This window comes from Adiantum capillus-veneris, chromosome 4 (assembly GCF_014529385.1).
Source record: "Adiantum capillus-veneris isolate H3 chromosome 4, ASM1452938v2, whole genome shotgun sequence".
NCBI classification, from domain to species: Eukaryota; Viridiplantae; Streptophyta; class Polypodiopsida; order Polypodiales; family Pteridaceae; genus Adiantum; species Adiantum capillus-veneris.
The window spans coordinates 169,634,918-169,658,643 of NC_140934.1; the positions used below are offsets into that span (position 1 = coordinate 169,634,918).

General features: G+C 43.5%; 1 pseudogene; it reads right to left on the minus strand.

The window, feature by feature from the left end:
- Positions 1 to 695: 695 nt before the first annotated feature.
- Positions 696 to 4,432, minus strand: LOC147460345 (uncharacterized; annotated as a pseudogene).
- Between the last annotated feature and the right edge of the window lie 19,294 nt (positions 4,433 to 23,726).

The window sequence follows — 23,726 nt, forward strand, 5'->3', positions numbered from 1 at the left end:
TGAGGCCCAAAGAAGCTGTTGAGAACGCGAACTTGTTGCAGGAGGCAAAACTCAAAACTATAAAACAACTACAAAACAAAGGCTTCAAAGCAAGCAATCACAGATTTAACTGATCAGTGGAGAAAAGCTAGCTTTTTTATAAGATGTAGCTATAGCAGAAAAAAAAACCTCCGTTCCAGGTATACAAGACACCATCAACCAGTTCAGTAGGATTAATGACACAATGTTGAAGAGACTGCCACTACAGAAGCTTGCATCATAGTGTATAGACAAACATCTCAAGCATAGAAATAGTATACAGTTTACAGATCAACATTAATTGAAGAAAGAGTTTGTGGAAAATCATTGCTAACTTGAAACAAATTTGGAATCCAACACTGGCTGGGAGTGGTGAGCGTAGATCTAAAGCCAATGTCTACCAAGTGAGAGGGGATACTAGGAAGCTAGAGAAGTTAGAATAACAACAGTGAAAATTTCACTTAAAGAAATCTGACAACCTTCAGTGAGGACAGATCTGAATATTGTTTTCAAACCTTCACTGAGGACAGATCTGAACATTGTTTTCAAACAAGATGATTGCACAGGCTAGCTACACTGTCAAATATAAACAAAACTGACAACAGAATCATTATAACAGACATAAATGGAACTGTAACATCGGAGAAATGGCAAAGAAGGCATGACAAAACAACATTTCACATAATAAAATAGAATAAAGAACGATAGAATGAGATCTTAAAGGCACTCACCTTGAAGGAAGTCGCAGTTTTCAGCCTCTTTGCGGACAACGTCAAGGACATAATCAATGAGCTCCATGCCTTCGGTGTAGTGACCCTTGGCTCAGTTGTTGTTGCCAGCTCCGGACTGGCCAAAGACGAAGTTATCTAGGCAGAAGATCTGCCCATAGGGGCCCGTTCGAACACTCTCCATAGTACTTGGCTCCAGATCCATGAGCACGGTGTGAGGCACGTAGCGCCCACAGCTTGCCTCGTTGTAGTACACATTTACTCTCTCCAGCTACATGTTAGCATCACCGATGTATGACCCCGTGGGATCAATGCCGAGCTCTAAGCATACCACCTCCCAAAACTTGGCGTCGATTTGGATGCATTTTGCACGTGTTTGTGCATTCACAACTTATGTGACGAGGAGGTATCCACCTCATAAACTCAATCCAAGAAATCATCCAACTGAAAGCGCTCGATTGAAATCCCCACATTATAGAGCGACTCTTTGCCCCACTGCCTTATTGGTCGCTATACGAATATCGTTCATCTGCTGCCCCGCTGCCCAGTGTCTAGTAATTCCATCTTAGCCAGCATCGGCTAATGTCACGTGACACATCCAACCCTATGTGTCCGTGGACAAACTACACCATAACAGGGTTTCCGTCAAGTCCAGTTAGTCTAGATTAGAAGTGATTTGGCACTTTTGTGAGTCTATTCCTAGACCGTGCATGCCCAATCACTTAGTGTAGATGCATATCCTCTGGTTGCACACCGCATAAGCATAAGCATTTCCATCAGGGAGTTTGGGGATTTTTCCAGTGACTTTATCCTATTTTCCCTATTTTTGACATTTTTCACTTATTAATTTAAGTGACTTCCCAACAAAAGTAGGTAGGGCAAATTGGGTAAGAAAATATATAAGCAAACCCAAGTTAGCACTCTTGGGCATATGAGCAAGGAGCACAATAGGCCCCCAGGCAGCAGGTACTCCCCCTCTCTCAGCAAGACCCTCTCCAAGCATTCCTTGGCGAGCCCCTCCCCATTCAGCCCAGCGTTTTTGTGGGGCCATCCTCTCTTGTAGCCTGGCGTTTCCACAAGAAACACAGCAGCAACAGTCCCCAACCTAGCATTTTTGGTATCGTCATCCACCCTCAAGGGACTGCAGCCAACTAGCGTTTTCAGCAATAAAGGGCTGTAGATATCAGCATTTTCAGCCAGCATTAGCAGCCTACGAAACACAACTAGAGACTTGCAATTGGGCAGCGTTTTCAGCCTTCAGTCGCCGCATCAAACCAGCGTTTTCGGAGTCAAGGACAACAGTCATTTTCAGCCTTAAAAACGCAGCCAAACCTGTGTTTTCAGTCGCACAAACAGCCCCTAGGTTTTGGCAGATTTCAACCCTAAAGTCATCATCGTCGTCACCGACATAGTCACGAGTTGCATCAGTCCATGCATCATCATTGTACACCTTTGTGCAATCAATAAGTAGACCACTCTTGCCGACGAGAGTGGGGCCTTCAGAGGAGGGTTTTACAACGTCTCTGGTGTCGTATCTCTCTTCTCTATTTCTCTCAGTCTCATACACTTGCACGCACAATATCCACTCACTTTGTTCGTGATCACAATACTCTCCATAAAGAACGGAAGGCTCTCCCTTCCATAAGAACAAAAAGGAACCTTGAGCAAAATATGGATCACTCATCTTGAGAAAGAACAACATTCATTCTGCTGCACCTGACAGCTAATGAGTAGGAACATGTGCATAATCACTCGCCAAGCAAAGCAACTCGAATGAAACGCGGGCTGGTGCTCACCGGAGCCGGCCCTCTCGCAATGTGGTGCATGTATCACATTCACCATCTCTTCCTTCCATGCCTTCTTGAGCGCCACCGCACCTGGTTTGCAAAAACCATAGAAAATTATGCAACCCTTTTCATTGCATCGCCCTATCGTAGTGATCTGGTCTCTACTACCCTGGCTATTCTCATGCACACTCATGTTGCGCTCCCACTCGGTGGACAGCCTAATTTGTCAAGGGGGAACCCATCGGCCATCCATAGACTGCCCCAACATGCTGTTCCACTCATGCCGACATATCTCACCACACGTCTTAGTTGTTCATTGGTCCCCCCCAGCTCATCCCGATATACCATGATTGTTGTACATCTCCAACCATTTGATCGTGTTCCTGGCTGCCTAGTATGGTATCAAGTACACTTTACCCGCCTCGCATCCTCTTGTAATCCGTCTCGTCGAGGGGGAATCCAACGGCCATCTGTGGCCTACATTCGAACCAGCCCCTGTTGATCCATCTCTTCCTTCGCAATTGCTACCTCAGTGGCCCACTTATCCTGCATCATAGCCACCTTCTCAAAAAGCTAGGTTATCCCTTGCTCTTGCCGGTGGAGCTCATCCTCCAACATTGCTTTCTTTCCTTCAAGTTCCTTCCTTGTTCTCTTACTTTCCAACCGCATCGAATCTACATCCCTGTGGTAAATCTCCATAGTCCTCGAGCGAGTTTGAGTCAAAGCATGCATAGCATCTTGCACCGTATCCCAATCATATTCCGGTTCTTTTCTGCTCCATCCATCATAACTGCTCCATCCCTGTGGTAAATCTCCATAGTCCTCGAGCGAGTTTGAGTCAAAGCATGCATAGCATCTTGCACCGCATCCCAGTCATATTCCGGTTCTTCTCTGCTCCATCCATCATAACGTTCAACTAAACGGTGCATCACCCTTTCAAAGCATAAGGATGCAACTTCCACATTGAACCAAGCCTTTAATGAGGCCATCTCGACAAGCTCTGATACCAAATGTTAGGACCCAAGTGCATGCATAGCATAAGAGGGCGCAATAAATTGAACACGGGCTCAACAAGAGCCGAATAGCAAACTAGGGCCAGGTCTATAGTGGTGGGCAACACCCATGGATCCAAAAACAATAATCAGGTAGCAAGTGAGGGACTGACTCCCCTTGACTTGATAAGCCAACACGGCTTTACAATACAAATGATGGGGGTTCGGAGCACTGTGGCTCACCCTTCAACTGGCATACAAAACGTGGACTCGAGACCCTCTCGAGTGACCTGTTGAGTTAAGAATGCAGACTTGGGACTTAGAATGCAGAGTGTTAAGAATGTAGACATGGGACTTAGACCTATGTAAGCTTTACAAAACTGTCTTGGGAAAGTTGATATTCAGAGGACTCCATGATATCCACACTTGGAAAACTTTGCCTTGACAATGCATTTCATGTTAACTGATGCAACTATGTAAAATGCAAGTGAGAAACCTCCATTTTCTAGACTAACTCTAGTGATTATTGGAGCTGAGCATTGGCTGATGCTGCACTGTCGACTAGCACCCCCTCTTTCACACACTCCCACACCCCCAAAATCATCTTCAAAAGTGCAAGGAATCATCGACATATTTATAATTCTTTACCAGTTCACATTGACTGACATAATACAAACTCATATCTTATGAAGGTGAGATGTGCATTACTACTACTTGCACATCATGAATTCTGGCTTCTAGTAAGCATACCTTAAATCTTCGAGCCTGAACTTCTGCTTCTTTACTCTAACAAGATAACAACTAGAACAATCATTATGTAAATAGAATCAAAACAAACATGGTGAAAAGACTTAGCTGCAGTCTAAAAGCTCCGTCAGCCAGCCATTACCTTTCTTGCTACTGCCATGCCAACATGCTCTTGATTAGTTTCTAAATGTATGATCTGTTTAAAATGTTGCTTGAGATCATGGATACCAGCGAAAGCCTGGTTAACTTGTCCAACCTTCAAAACACACACACAATGCTCATACAAGCTTCTCTCTCTCTCTCTCTCTCTCTCTCTCTCTCTCTCTCTCTCTCTCTCTCTCTCTCTCTCTCTCTCTCTCTCTCTCTCTCTCTCTCTCTCTCTCTCTCTCTCTCTCTCTCTCTCTCTCTCCAGCGAAAGCCTGGTTAACTTGTCCAGCCTTCAAAACACACACACAATGCTCATACAAGTTTCTCTCTCTCTCTCTCTCTCTCTCTCTCTCTCTCTCTCTCTCTCTCTCTCTCTCTCACTTCAGGCACACACACACACACACTTTTTGTGCTCTCTTGCCCTGTGTTTGCAAGGGAGGCTTGAGGCTAAGTGGAACACTGCTACATGGTAAAATGAAAACATTCTTTGACTTAATTTTTCTGCTCATCCCAAAGTTGCTGAAGTCCAACACCCCCCCTTTCCCCTTCAAGCGAGCCACTTCAGAGACAATTGCAGTCTTGGTTTTCTCCCATCCCTCAAGATCTGCTCACACCTAATTCTTTCACTTGTCTAGGAGCTATTTTGGCAATTATACATCTATCTGGTGAATTTCCCCAACAACACACATATTGGGAAAATCCCCAGAATGATACCATAGGTAGGTGATGCAGCTAAGTATCCCTCTTCGTTTCTTGGTAGCTTCAAAAATCAGCCTTTGGAAGCACGGGCACCATCTTACGCAGGTGCATAAAAATGGTTCTATGTTGCCACTATCTTTGAAGGCTTGACTAGATGACTTGCGAGTAAGGTCATTACCACACTTGGATCTAAGCTTCAAAAGCACAAACAAATGAGAAGGACCCCACGAACCAACTGGCTACTTGCTAGGTGCATCTGACAGAACCGTTTTGTATAAACGGACAATGCCTTGTAGAAGGATGCTCAGGGCATGTGCCCTAAATGCAAGATGAAGGCAAAGTGTAATGTTCAAAATTGAGTCGATGGATACAAAACTCAGAGCTCAAATGCAGTGTTTTGGCCTGATTCTGGCCAGTATGAGGACTTTACATCTTCCATAAAAGTGAAAGGGTTCGAAGCCAAAAAAACAATGCCGCACGCATCAGAAACGTGCATGGGACTGTCTGTAATGAGGGAGAGCATAGGGAAATACCTGTGATCCCGGGACGGAAGTAATCAAAAACAGGGGTGGGGCCACTAAAGGAGATGGAGCAGTGGAGGAGGTGAACCTGGTTAGGGGCAAGGGTGGATCAAGAGGCCTTGGCGATGCGAATGAGGCCCGTGCTTCCTTCTAGGACTTCCATTGCTCTGCTTTTGGCATGAGAGCTCTCCCACGTATGTCATGCCAAGGGTAGGACTAGACGGGCACAGCCCGGGCAATGTACTGGACACACATGTAGTAAAGGGGTCTATATATAGAAGAGGGCCAGGGGCCTATATATAGGATGGTTGGGAGGTTATTCGCATGCCTGTCTACCCACTGGTCTTACATTGGTATCAGAGCTCAGGGGAGGGAGCATCCATGGAGGAGGGGAAGAGGCAGGGCCTTCTCTCGAGTCCTCTCTCTCTCTCTCTCTCTCTCTCTCTCTCTCTCTCTCTCTCTCTCTCTCTCTCTCTCTCTCTCTCTCTCTCTCTCTCTCTCTCTCTCTCTCTCTCTCTCTCTCTCTCTCAGCACAGAGAAGCGTAGGCGAATCAATTTTCTTCTTTCTTTTGCCGCTCTGATACCAATATAAGAAACTAGGGAACTAGGCTCTTCTGGATCCTCCTCCCAACCTCCCTTTATAGGTGGGCTCCTAGCACCTTGCCCTAGATGGATCCACTGTCCACACTGCCTAGCTCGGCCCTTGGCCGTAGTCCTTGCCTAGCCTAGTTCTTAGGGTACAGGACCCGTGTCTTGACATTACTCCCCCCTTAAAGAAGAGTTTTCGTCCTCGAAAACAAAAGTGGGAAACTTCTTCTTAAGAATACTGATGTTCTCGTTATTGCATCCCATAAGTGAGCCAATTGTCTGTATGACCGATAATTGGTGCAGTGAGGAGGTTCAATGAAACCAAGAGGAATATCTTGATTTTCAACATTGTTTTCCGTTTGCAACCACTTTGGTCTAAATGGTAACTCCATATATAACTTACTTGAGTGCTGTAAAGGAGTAACCACAACTAAGAGTCACTTGGGTTTAAATGGTAACTCCATTTATAACTCACGTGAGTACTGTAAAGGAGAAACCACAACTAAGAGTTGTCCAAAGGCATAACTAGTTTTCAGATCTTCTGAAGGTACTAGAATAATGAAAGGGTAACTTTCCATGCAATTGTGAGCCAGATTTCCTACTCGACTGATCTTGAAAAGTCCGTTACATGTTCGTCCCTAATGAAGGTTACGTGCCGACGTACTCTGTCAGCACACCTCGTAAGTCCTTGATGTATGAAAGTATTGACACAATCTCCAACCCCACCACAAGAGGTGTTCAAAGTCGAAAATCGTACTTAAGCAAATTCTAGAATAGGGAGAAAATCATCTATCTAGAAATGCATTGTGCTAACGTATGCTCTTAGTAGATCCTTTAGCACAAGATTACTCTTTGTAATCTTTGTAATCTGCCTATCCCCTTGGATAACTGACAGTACTGAGGTGTATTTTCCTCACGGTTTACAGACAGTCGTCCCAGATGACTGGTAAATGGGAAATCACAGTAGTGTTTAACATTGGTGAAGAATCAACAATGTCCGAAATAACCATCGTGGTTAACTTGAAAAAATCCAGAAACACCCAAACCGAGCCATGACCTCTATTGGTGATTAGTGGATTTAAAAGTAATCTCATAGAGATAGTGCACATATAGTGCAAAATGCTTCATAAGCAACAACCTGTAGAATATGCATGCCATTCCAAATCAGCCTTTGCAAAACACTAGGGCCCATAACACCTAGTGTGCATGCATTTAGCAAAAACTAACCCGAACCTGTATATCCACAATGATCCTTGCCAATACTTATGGCAAATGTGATGCGCCTAGCACACAATAAAAGGAATGTAAATAGTTCTGAAAAGAAACTAAATACTTTTAGTTTGCAATCTTTTGCAAGCCTTGCTGAAACGTCTGAATCACAATAAATGGTGAAACATTGCTCACTTCTAAATACAGACAATGAAACTTTTTCATTAACAGCTTATAGCCTTGCTATATGTATAAACAACCATATGTAATGTTGTTTAGCAGTACTTGTACCTTAACAAGTCATTCTAAGTATCCGACAATTTCTGGCCACGAAATTGCTCCTGATACGACGTGCTAAAAAATGGTCTAGAAAACAGATGTGACCAACACCTAGGGACTTTGTCGTGACACATAATTAAAATAATGGCGCCAGTGTCAGTCCAGAGACTCATATTCTCCACATGTGGAATATGTCTCATGTAAGGATGTGTAAAAAAGGAACATCCTTCAAGTACAAGATGTACTTGTGTGTGGAGGAACTGCAAAACACTCCGCGACAAGAGTGAGAGGGAACCTCATTATCTTGCTCCACATTGGTTGAGCCGAACTCCTTGAGTTCCTAGACCATGTTGTATCCCATGTGACAACATGTGCCAAATTGAACCCTACAAGTAGGTTCGTAACAGCATAAGGCTGCAATATAGATTGGACACTTGGCCCAAAATACGTTGTGCCGCCATGCCCTTGGCATGGCTCTGTAACATTCAAGCTTATTTATACGTCTTGAAAAACCAAGCAAAGCATACTAAAAATGGAATAAAACCAAATCAATAGATGCGTACCTGGAGATTTGAACGTATTGTACACTTACCTGATGGTTGGTTGCTATCAACACCCCACAGCACTAAAAGGAACCTAAATCTAGGACTTATTTCACAGGCAAAGTGCCAATGCTATGTCATTTTCATACAATCACGACCCTGCAAAGCAGGTAGATCAAGATGTGGTTGTGTTTTTCTGTTACCTCTCTCAATGAGAGAGTCATAGCAGAAACTTGTTGCATGCTTATAGGATACGCTGCATGTTAGGCATAAGATGCACACGAGCATGGCAATCAACTATACACATCATAGTCGTTCAAGGAAAGTTGAGGCAGGGCCTTCTCTCGAGTCCTCTCTCTCTAAGGGAATAATGAAAATCTTCTAAGAACCTTTTGATACGTGTTTTGCTCGTGAGTCAGCCTGAGCCAAGGTGCTCTAACTCTCAGCTAGCACGTGGCTAATATGCTACTCAAATTAGTCTTCATCGGTTCGTCCATTGAACACTAATTTGTACAAGGGCTATGAGCCACACCGGCTAAGAGCCATTGTCATGCCAAGGGTAGGACCCAACTATTGGCATTCTTTGGGTGATTGTTTTCAAGAGTGAACAGATCTACCCAAGGAAGTATACATCGACGTTAATGGACAAGCAAGGGTCTTGTCATTGAGGATGTTTACAGTGTCATTTTTGCACTACATGTTTTCAGTGCGACACTCAAGTTGAGTTTTTGATAAATCTTCAACTCACAGCAGCTGATCTCTACAAGGAAGTATAGATGCAGCAATCAGTTGAGACAGCATGGCTATCCACAAGAGCTAGGCAGTTCACTTGTGTGGATTTCTTCCTCTCTCTATAGCACTATGGAGTGTCTATGGACATATTGTTTGGGGTACGGCCTGGAGGGTGCCTGCTAAATCACCCCCTAGGCATTGAGGATCACAATTTGATCTCTCCCAGTTAAACTTTCAAGGAAAGACTTCCGCAATCTACCACACGGTAGCAGAAGAATTCAACTTTTCAAGTTAATTCCAATCATTATGTACACGGTTAACTATGTTGATTACCGTTGCCTGCTAGTTGAGCAGTTTCTACATAGGGTCTTACCAAGGGGTTTGACTACGTAGATGTTACCCAAAGGGGTTGGATTGCGCAGGCAACACCCACGGTTTCCAATACAAGTCGTATAAATACGCTTGAATGTTTCAAAGCCATACCAAGGGCATGTTGGAATAGAGAATTTTGGACCGTAGCGTCCACTATACCTTATGTTGTTACGACCCTAGTTGTAGGGTTCGATTTGGCACATGTTGTCACATGGGATACAACATGGTCTAGGAACTCAAGGAGTTCAGTTTAGCCAGTGTGGAGTATGATAATGAGGGTGCCTCTCACTCTTTTCACGGAGTGATAGTAGTTACCTCCACACACAAGTACCAGCTCGTACTTGATGGATGTCTCTTTTCTTGATATCCTTGTTTGAGACATATTCCACATGTGGAGAATATGAGTCTCTGGGACTGACACTGGTGCCAACTATCTAACAATGTGTCACGACGAAGTCCCTAGGTGCTGGTCGCATCCATGGATTCGACCATTTTGAGCACACAGTATCAGGAGCAATTTCAGTGGCCAAAAATTTTCGGGTACTAAGTACAAACTTGTTATGATTACAAGTGATGTGAAACCACCTTGACGGAAGGTTGTTTCTACATATAGCTAAGTATGCTATGTAAATGAGAATGTCTCATGGTTGGTACCTAGGTGTGATTGGGTTGTCACATTCTATTATGGTCCAACTTTTATTGCAAAGTATGTTATGTTCATGAGAATGTCTCATGGTTGGTACCTACGTGTGAGCGGGTTGTCACATTCTGTATGGTCCAAAGTCTCGTCATGGAATTGAGGTTCGGATATGTTTGTGTTAAATGCATGCACACTAGGTGTTATGGGCCCTAGTGTTTAACACAAATTTATTCGGAGCGGCATGCAAATTCATGGACTTTATTCTTTCTGCACCCTTTTGCACTGCCAGTGCAATCTCTCTTGCAGATTTAGTATGAGTTGACACCCTGCCATACAAAGTGATGGATGAGTATAGGTGTTCATGATTGGCTGCTTGAACCTCCAATCTGCTTTCAACCTAGTTGGTTGTCTCCATTCCATATCGAGTATATGACTGGATACTCAATGATTGAGTCATAGTTTGTCGTCAGTCGTGGGCGACTGTCTGTAAGTGGTTGGGGGAAAGCACCTCACTCTTACTGTTGCTATTCATCCCACGTAGGATACGCAGCTTACAAGCATTCTATTTAGTACTAACAGATATGCAGCGTGCATACGTTAGTAAAGCACGCTAAAGGATATGCTAAGTGCATATGTTAGCAAGAAGTGAAACAACTAGATCGGTTACTTTTTTGGTTTGGAGTTTGTTTCATATGATGAAAGGCGTGTTACGGCTAGTTCTAGTCTCTGCCTGTTATTCTCAAGTTATCAACCTTAATCATCAGTTTGGATGAGGTTGACTATTGGCAAGAAACCACCGCAAGTCAAGGACTTGGTTGCTACTGATGAGTATGTCAGCATAGTACTTTCATGGAAAGATGAGCCGAGGTTATATTGCACATTCCAATACCTTCAGAAAGTCTGAAACCTAGGTATGCATTTAGACACCTCTTAGTTGTGATAACTCGTTTAGCATTCTCAAGTGAGTTCTAAATGGAGCCTTCACGCTCTTTTGATTATGGGTCGGTTAACCAAGACGGTTGCACAGGGACAACAATGTGGAAAATCAAGATGTTACTCTTGATTTCATTGAACCTCCCAATGAACCGGGTTCCGATTCAACGAATCGTTGGATCCATGAGGGATGCCACGGTGGAAAGCATTAGTGTTCTTATGAAGATACTACCACTTGTGTTTTCGAGGACGAAAATGCTTCTCCAAGGGGGGAGTAATGTCATGCCAAGGGTAGGACTAGACGGGCACGGCCCGAGCAATGTGCCAGACACACATGCAGTAAAGGGGTCTACATATAGAAGAGGGCCAGGGGTCTACCCGCTGGTCTTACAACGTATGACTCTCAGCGATCCCTGCTTCTTTGGAGAGGTGGGATCAAAGGCCCATGTTGGGGCAGTCTGACCCATCCGATCGTTTTTTGAACTAGGTGTGAACTAAATGTGAACATGTGCACCACACTAAGTTTGGTGTGAACTAGATGTGAACTTGGGAGGGTATGTGCACCACACCAAATTTGTTGTGAACTCGATATTAACTAAGTGTGAACTAAATGTGAACTTATCCACGGAATGCGAACTTATCCACGGACGATTTGATCTATAAACATGGTGTGTATATGTACATTGTATGTATGTATATATATATTACACACACACACACATAGTATGTGATACCCCTTCCCCCCCCCGATGCCCCCTCCCTTATGTATACGTTTTGAGTATGAAATAATGAGGGGCTACCCCTATTGTATACGCTTATGTACAAAATCCAAAAACCCCCCTCTTGTACACTCACGTGGTACAGTACGGAAAAACACAGTGAATCCCCTGGGACTTGGGCCCTGGGCTATAGGGTGTCAATGTAGAGCATTTAGTTTTTTTAAAATTATGGGAGGATGACACCTTGTTTCCATAAAGCAATAAGAGACAAACCTAGATCAATGGTGGTTTCTTATTAGCATAGAGGACAACCACCATAAGATGCCAAGATAGAGCATGGAGAGTTTTCCCTAGTAAACAACAAACCCTGTGGCCATAAAGAGACCACCCTATGGCCCTTGGGCTATATGCTGCCAAAAAACCCTCATTGGTTTCTAGCATACAGGGGATCCTATGGCCTTCAAGCCACAGGGTGCCATATAGAGCATAGATCGGTTCCCACTAGCATAGAGCGGACCCTACTGAATTTAGGCAAAAGGGTTCCAGTATAGAGCATGGAGAGGCTCTTACTAGAATAGGGGGGACCCTATGGCCTTCAAGCCACATGGTGCAAATATAGAGCAAATAGTGTTTTTTACTGGCATATAGAGCACCCTATGGCCCTAGGGCCATTGGTTGTCAAAAATCCATCATGAATATTTTCTTCAAATTGAAAACATAGAGGGAACCTTGTGGCCCTTGGGGCCATAGTATGTCATTATAGAGAATAGAGAGGTTCTTACTAACATAGAGGGGACCCTATGGCCTTCAGGCCTTAGGGTGCCAATATAGACAAAATAGTGCTTTATACCGGCATAGAGAGCACTCTATGGCCCTGGGGCCATAGGTTTCCAAAACAATGAGGGTTTCTCAAAACCATGAGGGCACCTTGTGGCCTTGGGGCCATGGGATGTCAATATAGAGAATAGAGCATAGAGCATAGAGAGCTTCTTAACAGCATAGAGGGAACCCTATGGCCTTCAGCCACCACAGGGTGTTAATATAGAGAAAATAGAGGTTCTTAATAGCATAGAGGGGACCCTATGGCCTTCAGCCCACAAGGTCTCCTCAATATAGAGAAAATAGTGTTTTTTACTTGCATAGAGAGCACCCTATGGCCCTGGTTCCATAGGTTGCCAAAAAACCCTCATGAAGGGTTTCTTCAAAACATAGAGGGCACCTTGTGGCCTTGAGGTCATAGGATGTGTAGAGCATAGAGAGGTTTTTACTAGCATACAGGGGACCCTATGGTATAGGGTGCCAATATAGAGCATAGATTGGTTCTTACTAGCATAGAGCGGACCTAGGGTGCCAATATAGAGCATAGATTCGTTCTTATTAGCACAGAGTGGACCCTATGGCCTTTAGGCAAGAGGGTTCCAATACAGAGCATGGAGATGCTCTTACTAAAATAGAGGGGACCCTATGGCCTTCAAGCCACATGGTGCCAATATAGAGCAAATAGTGTTTTTTTTACTGGCATATGGAGCACCCTATGGCCCTAGGGCAATTGGTTGTCAAAAATTCCATCATGAAGGGTTTCTTCAAATTGAAAACGTAGAGGGCACCTTTTGGCCATAGGATCCATAGGATGTCATTATACAGCATAGAGAGGTTCTTACTAACATAGAGGGGACACTATGGCCTTCAGGCCTTAGGATGCCAATATAGACAAAATAGTGCTTTTTATCGGCATGGAGGGTTGCCAAAACAATGAGGGTTTTTTTGAAACAATGAGGGCACCTTGTGCCCTTGGGGCCATAGGAAGTCAATCTAGAGCATAGATATAGAGCATAGAGAGCATAGAGCATAGAGAGCTTCTTACTAGCATCGAGGGAACCTTATGGCCTTTAGGCCACAGGGTGTCAATATAGAGAAAATAGAGGTTCTTACTAGCATAGAGGGGACCCTATGGCCTTCAGTCCACAAGGTCTCCTCAATATAGAGCAAATAGTGTTTTTTACTGGCATAGACAACACCCTATGGCCCTTGGTCCATAGGTTGCAAAAAACCCTCATGAAGGGTTTCTTCAAAACATAGAGGGCACCTTGTGGCCTTGGGGTCATAGGATGTGTAGAGCATAGAGAGGTTCTTATTAGCATACAGGGGACCATATGGCCTTTGGGCCATAGGGTGCCAATATAGAGCATAGATCAGTTCTTACTAGCATAGAGAGACCAGATAGTGCTTTATACCTGGGGCCATAGGGTGCCAAAATAATGAGGGTTTTTTAGAAACAATGAGGGCACCTTGTGGCCTTGGGGCCATAGGATGCCAATATAGAGCATAGAGCATAGAGAGCTTCTTACTAGCATAGAGGGAACCCTATGGCCTTCAGGCCACAAGGTGTCAATATAGAGAAAATAGAGGTTCTTACTAGCATAGAGGGGACCCTATGGCCTTCAACCCACAAGGTCTCCTCAATGGTATAGAGAGCACCCTATGGCCCTGGGTCCATAGGTTGTCAAAAAACCCTCATGAAGGGTTTCTTCAAAACATAGAGGGCACCTTGTGGCCTTGGGGTCATAGGATGTGTAGAGAATAGAGAGGTTATTACTAGCATATAGGGGACCCTATGGCCTTCAAGCCATGGGTTGCCATATAGAGCAAAGATCGGTTCTTACTAGCATAGAGCGGACCCTATGGCCTTCAGGCCATAGGGTGCCAATATAGAGCATAGATCGGTTCTTACTAGCATAGAGAGACCAAATAGTGCTTTATACCTGGGGCCATAGGGTGCCAAAACAATGAGGGCACCTTGTGGGCTTGGGGCCATAGGATGTCAATATAGCGCATAGAGCATACAACATAGAGCATAGAGAGCTTCTAACTAGCATAGAGTGAATCCTATGGCCTTCAAGCCACAGGGTGTCAATATAGAGAAAAAAGAGGTTCTTCCTAGCATTGAGGGGACCCTATTGCCTTCAGCCCACAAGGTCTCCTCAATGGCATAGAGAGCACCCTATGGCTCTGGATCCATAGGTTGCCAAAAAACCCTCATGAAGGGTTTCTTTAAAACATAGAGGGCACCTAAGCTGCATTGTATGTTATACGGTGTACGTATAATACGCTTTAAACGGGCATATTATATGACACCTATCTTTATTCGGTCGTATTATACAGAGCCACATTAGCAAAAACACCGTATCGTATAATTTCTCAGCATTTCAATCGAAATATTAATTCGATCTAAATATTAGTTTGATAGAAATATTAGTTCGATCAAAATATTAATTAGATTGAAATAAATCTGTATATATACGGTGAAACGGACTGTTTTTCTCACTCCATTGATCTCTCTTCCCTCATCTCACCTATAGGTGAGCTTTACAATACGAAGAAAAATATAAAAATGCTAGTTTAAATTTAGCCATATATTTTCTAGTGAAAATTTAGAGCTTGGATTTTTTAAAAAAAGCTTTGGAGTTTTGAGTTATCTGCTCTGTGTGAAGTATATCTTACACTGGGAGGTAAGTTAAGTAAGATAGTTAAGGATTACTTGCCTTGTGTAGAGGAAACTCACACTTGGAGGTGATTCAAAGTAGTTAAAGTTAGGAGTTATTTGCTTTGTGTTGAACTATGTTCACACTTAAAAGTAACTTTAGTTAAATAGTTAAAGCTAAGAGTTACTTGTTGTGTGTTGAACTATGTTCACACTTGGAAGTAACTTACGTTGGATTTATCTAATGATTGTATGTCATGTGTAGAGTAACACTCACACTACAAACAATTTAGGTAGATTAAATAATAATCTCTCTCTTTGTGTGGAGGTATTCTCACACCTAGAAGAGATTTAGAGAAGTAGTGAATTTTGATTGCTTGCCATGTGTAGAGTTACACTCACACTTGGAGGTAATATAGATAGGTCTTTTAAAGATATCTTGCTTTGTGTAGAGTTTACTCACACTTGGAAGTTATTGAGATAGATTAAGCAACTTATTTATCATGATTCAGGTATAAAGTGAAAGCTCACACTTGAGAAAATTTTATTTTTGGTATTTATAATTTAAAGAAGTTGAAAATGTTGACGAATAAAGTAATATAAATGGTATTAGAGTTCAATTTTAGATGTGTATTTAGTAACTAGTTCTGTTTGAGTTTGTAGATCTGAAGAAGATGGTGAAAGGATACGAGTGGAACTACATAGATGAATTGGCCAATGGGAAGACTACATCAAAGTTGAGGTGTAAAAACTCTGGCCATAATTTTAGTAGAAATGCTCACAGGATAAAAGAACATATTTTCAAAATTCCTGGAACCGTCGCAGCTTGCAAAAACCCCCAAGAGGTATTGCTAAAAAATTTCCCGAGTGGGCGCTCAAGGCAAAGAGAGTTCTTGAGGGAGAAAAAAAGAGAGGTCCCAAAATGATGGCTCCATCTATGGCTAGGGACATCGAGATGAAACTTGAGAATGATCAAAACCCTCATTCAACCCCTACTTCAGGTCAAGGAGGGTGTCATTCATCCTTTGCTGGGAATTGTAGATCTAATCCTACCGGAGGCTCTACTGCTAACATAAGCCGAAGTGAAGCATGGACTGGAGAAGAATTTGCACCAAGTGATCCTACTTTGCAACAGGCATTTGGGAAACAATGGCTGCTTGAACTCCATCTTAAGTGGACTCAAGCATTTGTTGCATGTGGAATTCCTTTTAATGTCATTCTAAATCCTATCTTCAAAGATGCTTTAATGAACACAATGAAGAAGGGTTTTGTGGTTTCTGATTATAATAAGATGCGTACAGAATATTTAGATAAAGTAAAAACTACATCAAAGAATATTTTACAGTGCACAACTCTTGATTTTGTGTCAGCGTATGGATGCACAATTGCTCTAGATGGTTGGACAAATTTCCAGAAGAAGCCATTGATTAATGTGATGTTGATTTGTCCAAGAGGTGCCATCTTTTTTGAAGCGATCGATACATCCCTGAAAGAAAAAATTGGTGGATATCTTGCTGGTGTTTACGAGCGTTCGATTAGAAGTGCAGGGGGACCTAAATATTGAAGGGGATCGGGGAGCACCACAGGCGGAGAGTGAGAGAGAGAGAGAGAGAGAGAAGGAGACACACACGATGTGGGTGGGGAGCTCAAAGAATGAGCAGCCCCCTATACACTTATGCTATGTATAAGGTATACAAGTCAGTGGGCGCCCAGACTTTGGGCGGCCGGGCAAGACACAGACGCCTATACCCCAACAACCTCCCACTTAAAGGCGACTGTGCCTTTAAGCAAGGGAACCTAGTCAAAGACTACAAAAGGTGAGAGAAAACCGCTCTCAACCGATGCCCACTGGCTGGCTGTGATCATGTGCATCCGGCTGTCCTGCTCCTATGTAAGTCCATACACCACCAGACGTACCACACATGTACTGCAAGTATGTACGCAATACCTGCATATCTCCCTCGTGCACTATGCCATCATCAGTCAACAAATGACTGACAACCCCAACTGCAAATGCTCCCACTGTAGCTGCGATATCCGGTCTCAAGATCAGCATCTCATACATGAGACCACCGAATGCCGATGCAATGCTAGCGGGCCCTGCTAGCTCTACAGAGCATGCATCAACATATATATCCCTGGCAATAGGCATCTCTGACTGACAAGGCATGTCAGCCACATGCATCTCCTGACTGTCCACAAAAGACGCATCAACCTATCGTGCAACCTCAGAGCAAACCAGCTGCTCTAGATGTCTGCTGGAAGACATATCCTGCACAACTATATCCCCATGCTCACTGTCGAGCATAGAAAGGAATGATTGCATAATCACTGACATCTCAGCCTCCTCTGCAATCATCCACTGCAAACATGACCACTCAATCTGCTGTGACTCACTAGAGCTCTCATGCTCTAACTCCGTATGCATAGAATCTTGCACAACGTCCTCCTGTCGTGACTCACTAGAGCAAGACCGCTCTACCTGTCTATCCTGCATAGAAGTATCTCGCACAACTGACTCTCTGCTTTGCTCAGTCACTAGCAAAGCATGCATGTCTAACTCTGTCACCTCTCTGTATGACTGCTCAAGTCGTGCCCCAACTGTGTGCACAACGAGCTCACTACTCTGCACTCCATGCAAAGCATCCTACAACCCACAAGCAAAAGAGACTCGCCTGCTCTCTCGCTCTCTACCTGGCTGCGTGATCACAGAGACAACACCGTCTCTCTCGTGATCCACATGCAATGGGTAACCTGTACCACTTCTGGCACCTCTCGCAATCACTAGCAAACCCAAATGCATCACAAAAGATTGCTCAAGCAGCGATACCCGACATCCACTATCCCGTAACTGTCTAACTGAGATCAAATCCCGTCTCAGATCTGGCACATGACGCAGGGTAAATCTCATACCACTGGGCAAGGACAAACATACGTCTCTTGTACCCTCAATGTCATACACAGCACCATCAGCCATGTGCACACAACCAAGTCTCCCACTAGAAAACGTGCTAAACCACTCACGATGCAACGTGACATGGAATGTAGCATCTGAATCTAGTAACCAATGTGAAGACAATGTGCAAACCGATATGCAATCCGTAGACATAAGATTGTCTGAAGACAAGCTAGCTGTAAATGTGACATCGTCGTCACAATCATACTCAGTAACCACCGTACTGATCTCACTAGCATCTGTCATGCCCAAATCTGCATCACGCATCTGTCGCCTCCGTTGTCTCAAACGCCTGAAACATCGACGCCTAATGTGCCCTCTATGTCCACAATGCCAACATGTCAAGTCTCTATGCCGTCGAGACTTGCGTGTGGGATCAATCTCTCCCATGGACATAGAAGTGGGACTAGACTCCCCTGTAGACATGGATGTCGTGTACATAGCATGTAAACTTTGCCATAAAGCATGAGTTGTAGTCTCCCTCGAGACCTGCCAGTAAACAGACTCAACGAGATGCAAACAAATCGTAGACATGGCTAACTCATCAAGATCCTGCCAATCATCATCATGCATAGAATTGGGCTTCGCCGATAAACCACGCAAGGGTTTATCCTGCCCCATATCCCCCAATGCAACAAGCATATGCTCCTTCCAAGCAACAAAATCTGCACCATCAAACTGTGTCAGACCATAACGCTGGAAGTCAAATGAAAAATCATCCATAATGCTTGCAAAAGAGCAACCAACAATGAGTAGCAAATGTCAACCAAATCAGCCCTAAACTGGCTCGAATCGCATCAACAAAAGTCTGCAAATATGGCTGCAAATCAGTCCCAAAACAGCCCCAAAATTCAGCTCTTAAATAGCTGCATAAACAAGTCACAAATGTGTCCCAGATCAGCCTACAACTGAGCCATACATGGACACCTGCAAAGAGGAAACAATGGCTGAAAATTCAGCGCCCAAATAAGCCCTCAAACCTGCCTGTAAACTTGTAAACCTGTAGCTGAAACCTGCTGTAATTCAAAGCATAATTTCAGCAAATAGACATTACCATCGCATCCGGAGAGTGCCAAAACCCTGACCTAGACTCCTGGATCATGTAGATCTGACTCTGTATGACGGAGCTACGCAAAAAACTGCGTATTAGAGCTCGAAAATGGCAAAAACGAGCTGCACACAGTCTTGAACCTGCTCCTACTCCACTCTGCGTGATGCAATGTCCCCTCGATGCAAGCTCCAACGCAAGAGCTCTGCCACAACAACATCCAAGCACTCGAATGTCAAGCTCTCCTCCGCCGAGCACTTCTCTAACGAGCTCCACTGAGCTCAAAAGCTCCTCCGCAACCGCCTCTTCGACCAAGCTTGACCACACCAAGCTCCTAAGCTCCAAAGACAATGCTCCTCAAGCTAAAATCACTTTCCGTGAAACTCCGCGATCGAACTCCACCTTCGAGAGCGAGCGAGCTATCGCCTCGAAGCTCTCAAAGCCGTCATGCTCTCCACGGTCACCATAGCTCTGATACCAATTGAAGGGGATCGGGGAGCACCACAGACGGAGAGCGAGAGAGAGAGAGAGAGAGAGAGAGAGAGAGAGAGAGAGAGAGAGAGAGAGAGAGAGAGAGAGAGAGAGAGAGAGAGAGAGAGAAGGAGACACACACAATGTGGGTGGGGAGACTCAAAGAATGAGCAGCCCCCTATACACTTATGCTATGTATAAGGTATACAAGTCAGTGGGCGCCCAGACTTTGGGCGGTCGGGCAAGGCACAGACGCCTATACCCCAACAAATATGTGACAGCCATTGTCACAGATAATGCATCTAACTACAAAGCAGCTGTAAAAGCAATTGAAGCAAAGTATCCAGAGATTACATGGGTTCCATGTGCTGCTCACACTTTGAGTTTTCTCTTAAAGGACTTCGGAAAATTTCCTTCTATTAAGCAAACTCTTCTAGATGCAAACCACTTGGTGAAGTTTATAAGAGAGCATTCATTTTCTTACGCTTTGTTTAGAACAAAGTCCCCCCCAAAAATTTACAGATTTTTTGTGTGACCCGTTTTGCAACATCATATTACGTTCTCTCCACACTACAGCAGCAGGTAAAAGCAACCCTTGTTGAAACAGTCGCAGATAGAAGATGGGACATTTGGCTTGATAAATATCCCAAGCATGAACGTGCTGCTTCCAAATGCTATCAGCTTGTAAACTCTCCTGTTTTTTGGAGAAATGTAGACAAAATAGTTATTGTCACAGAACCTTTCACTCATCTAATACGATTAGTGGACAAAGAAGCCTCTATCTTTGGATGGGTTTACTGGTACATGCATGAAGCCACTTGCAAGTTAAAAGATAGTACATCTTATGTAGGAAAAGAGGAAGCCATGATGATGACATTTGTCAAAAGACGACGGGAGCAGTTTCATACTCCTTTACATGGAGCAGGTTTTGTCTTGGATCCCAAGTTCCAAATGCACGAGCAATCTTCAAAAAATGAAGTGATCAGTGATTTCAAGAAAGTGTGTGCTCAATTATTAGGCAATGTGGATGGACAAATGGCATACACACAAAAGACGGCATGTAATAGTAGAGAGCGAACGTTTGGGGATCATTGGCATATAGATGCTATCAAGACAATGAGCGCACTGATTAGGACAGTGTGTTGCAGATCTGAAACCTTCAAGGGACCAAAAGCCTTAGCATTTCCACTGACTTGAAATAATGTGTTGCGTACGAAGTGATTCAAGCATAACTGTCTGTATTGCCTATAATTTAGTGGCTCCCCTTGAGGTTCTGATTCGTCTTGTTGGGTTGCAGCCAAAGCGCTGAGATCTCCTTGAGCCCCCCGAATCTCTTCCTCTTTGTAAATTTGTTGAGCCAATGCATGATTAAGAAAAGGATCATTAGGCTATTGTGCATTATGGTCGGGAGCAATATCTTCCATAGCTGACATGCAAAATAATAAACTTTAGCGAGACAGGTCTTAGCACTTGAAAAAGAGAGATGGTTTAGAGAATTGAGCGATCTAACTTGAAATACTTTAAAAATTCAACTTGAAGAACTTTAAAAACATTGCACATGTGATACCACACATTGCACACATGACACCATTAATGCCAAAAAAGTTTATTACTAGTTTAATCATCACTAGGCCTCAAACCATATTTGGTTACAATATGATAGCCAACATTATGGATTCAATTCAAACAAAGGCTTAAATCCCATATCTTAGGTCTATCTAAGGGTTTGGGAGATTTTCCACTAGCAACATGTTTGTTTACATTGCACAAAAATTTGCACTTGAGAACCTCGGTGGGCTCTAGAATACATGCAAGCAAGCGTCTAAGAATATACGAGAGACTATATATATCAAATTCCTTGGTGAATGGAGGAGGATTGATGCTGATATTTTCAGGGGCAGTCCATGGATAATCTTGCTCAAATTGAGCTCTACATTGAGGGGTGAGATTTGGCAACTTGGTAAATGTTTCCAAAGTGTTTGATGGTGTACTTTTTCCCCAGTCCGTAATGCCAGCATACACTCCTCGCTTGCCAAAATCGAGTAGAATATTTCTAGTGTGTAGATCAATGTGAATAAATTCGTGACTATGCATGAATTTAATCGTCTGCAAAAGAGCATTGTAGATTGGCAAGATGTTGTTTGTGAACTGTTGTACAGTTCCAGACGTGTGTTGGAACTCTCTGATTGCAGGCTTGCTTCCATCATGATGAAAAATCCACTTCTCAAGATGACCTCCATTTCTAAGCTGGAAGATCAACATAGGTCTTTTGCTATACCGAACAAGAGCACGGGGCAATATCATGCCACAATCCTGAATAGTTGTAGCAATTGCCTCCTCTAGCACAATCTGCATGTTGGCTTGCTTCCTATTTGGTCTTTGTATATCTTCCCCGCATAGACAGGATCTTTGAAGAGAGGATGAGCCACTGATACTTGTTTCACATTTGCAAAATGTCCCTCACCTAATGGGGGTGCTTGCAAGTGAAAGATGGAATGCTCCCCAAGTAAGTGTAGGATAGGAGGACACATCATATCATCCAGGTTTACAACAGAGGACTGAGCACCTGATGGAGGAGGTACATCCTCTTCTGTCCTAGGACGTTTTTAAGAGCCTTCAATATTATCTTTTCTCTTCAATTCTAAATGTAGTTCTACAAGCTGCATTCGCTCTTTGATTACAGGTTTGGTTTTGATTTCTAGATGAACCATACTTTCAAAACTTCTAGTGACCTGGCATAATAATTGCTTTACCAAAGCTGGATCAAACAAAACTGGGAATGCACTGCACAGCTTCAGCCAACAATGTTCCACAAGTTCAATCACAAAATCGTTGAACTTTGCCTGCAATGGATCAAATGCTCATCACAAATGATCGTTTCAAGCTCCATCAAGAGACAAAATAAGAGCATCACTCATAATTTTGCGATGCTAACGTGTTAACTTTGTCTCTACCATGACTGAAGCCTAAAAATACATGAAGGAAATATAAGGTAAATCCAGAATAGATAAAAATTTGACATATATGATTGTTGATAAATCTAAACAAAAACATTTCATGAACAATAATAACCTCCAGTAATGAAAGATCTAACATTTCATGCATCATAATAACAACAGTAATGAAAGACGCGATGATCAAAGCATTCAGGATTGAAGAATGTAAAATATATATCTTCTCCCTACAGTGCGACATGGGGTCAGCAACAACCAAATACGAAGAATTTATTTAATCCAATCTCCTTGCAATGCGACGCGATGATCAGCAACAACCAAGAACGATGGATTTAAAAACTCAAAACCTCTCCCTACAGTGCAAAACGGTGGTGAACAGCAACCGGAGACGAGGAAGCTATTGAATCCAATCTCCTTGCAGTGCGCCGCGATGGTCAGCAACAACCAAGGACGATGGATTTAGAAATCCTAAACCTCTCCCTGTAATGTGACACAATGGTCAGCAGCAACCAGAGACAAGGAATCTATTGAATCCAATCTCCTTGCAATGCGACACGATGGTCAGCAACAACCAAGGATGATGGATTTGACAACCCTAAACCCCTCTCTGCAGTGTGACACGGTGGTCAACAACAACCACGGACGAGGAATCTATTAAACCCAATCTCCTTATAGTGTGACGTGATGGTCTTCAACAACCAAGGATGATGGATTTAAAATCCTAAACCCCTCCCTGTAGTGTGACACGATGGTCAACAACAATCAAAGACAAAGAATCTATTAAATCCAATCTCCTTGCAATGTGACGTGATGGTCAGCAACAACGAAGGACGATGGTTTTCACAACCCTAAAACCCCTCCCTACAGTGCGACACGGTGTTCAGCAACAACCAAAGATGAGGAATCTATTTTTTGAATCCAATCTTCCAATAGTGCGACGCAATAGTCATCAATAACTAGGAAGAAAAGATGCATGATAGTTAACTCCTCCTTGTAGCGCGACTTGGTGCTCAGCAACAACAAGGGATGGAAAGTCTAATTGTACAACCTAAGCTACTCCCTAAAGGGCAACATGGAGGTCAGCAACAGTTAAGGACAAAGCGTCTAAAGTCTAACCCCCCTTGCAATGTGTCATGAGGATCAACACAGCCAAGGACGGGTGT